Genomic DNA, 1,361 nt, shown 5'->3' with positions numbered 1-1,361 from the left:
TATCAAATGCTTCATAGTTAAAATTGATGAAGCTTCTATACATTTTATATACAGGATTTATCTTATATGGAGGAGAGTGTACAGCACAAAAAACCGGGAAATGGTCTGAAAAACATATGTTATCCAGCACGCTTGTCCTCAATATTTTTATATCAAGCGTTGTGATGATCAGGTCCAAAAGTGTTGATGAATTCTTAGCAACACGCGTAGGCGTTTTTATTACTTGTGTCATATTAAGTGACTGTAACATGGCCAGCAACTTCGTACTTAGCGTATTACTGCTATTTAACAGATCTATATTAAAATCTCCTAAGCAAAGGAGTTTGTTAGTGGACACAGAAAAATCTATTAGAGTATCTTCTAAATTATCTAAGAAATCAAGGCCCGGTGAGTTAGGTTAATGTGAGTGTCTCACACGTGTAGGTATTGTGCAGGCCTTCGTGCTGGTCGTGCATTGTTGTTGGGCTTAGGTAAAACCCCTCGCAGATATCCGGATATATTCCTAGGCTTTTAGAGTTCATTATGTGTACGTGCCTATGACGCGGTCCCGCGGGTAGCTCCCGTTGATTATACCGCTGAGTGATCTACTCGTTCGAGTAGATCATGGTGTCGACCCTAACACGAACCATTCAAGGCCTCATTGCTAGCAAAAAGAGTTCGGGGGTGAGCTTTACCTGGATGTCGTTCCCAGGTAGGGCAATGAGAGGCATGGATCGACGGTGGTTGATCTGTTGGCTGAGGGTGGAATTTGACCTTGATTCCACAGGTCCTACTTCCGGTAGAGGTTCCGCTGCTTGTTCTGTTGTTACTACCGGCTCTGGTGCTGGTGTAGGATTCTGGTCTCCTGGTGAGTTAGTGATGTCACTTATACTCGCTTTTACTGCTAGAGTATTCAAATATGGCTGTCGACTGCGAAATACCTGGTTCTAGAGGCGGTCCTGTTCGGTTAATCACCCACGCAGCTGTCATCACAGCCTCAGCGAAAAATTTCAGTGTGAGTCCAGAATCTCCGAACTTAAGTTCCGGAAACTGGCTCCGAAAAGCCACAAAATCAAAGTAAAGTCAGCGAGTTTTTGTGTCTGTGCGACTGAATACCGTAAACTTTTTACGACCAGATTATTTAGATTAAAATTTTTTTTATTTTAATTGTCGACCGCTTGTGTGCGGGGTAAATTTCCAAATTTCATTCTTTCACGGAAATTCATTAATTCATTCATGTGTTTCAGAATACATTTTTGCGGGCATTTTTGTCATTGTCAATTAATTAATTGTGTGTTTATTCGAATCCAAAGTGCGATCCAGATAGAGTTTTCATCTCAGATTGTTCTATTCGTCCGCAAGATTTATTTCAGGTGTTAATC

Source organism: Photinus pyralis, unplaced genomic scaffold (genome assembly GCF_008802855.1).
Source record: "Photinus pyralis isolate 1611_PpyrPB1 unplaced genomic scaffold, Ppyr1.3 Ppyr1.4_LG8, whole genome shotgun sequence".
Lineage (NCBI taxonomy): Eukaryota > Metazoa > Arthropoda > Insecta > Coleoptera > Lampyridae > Photinus > Photinus pyralis.
This window is presented reverse-complemented; position numbering follows the sequence as displayed.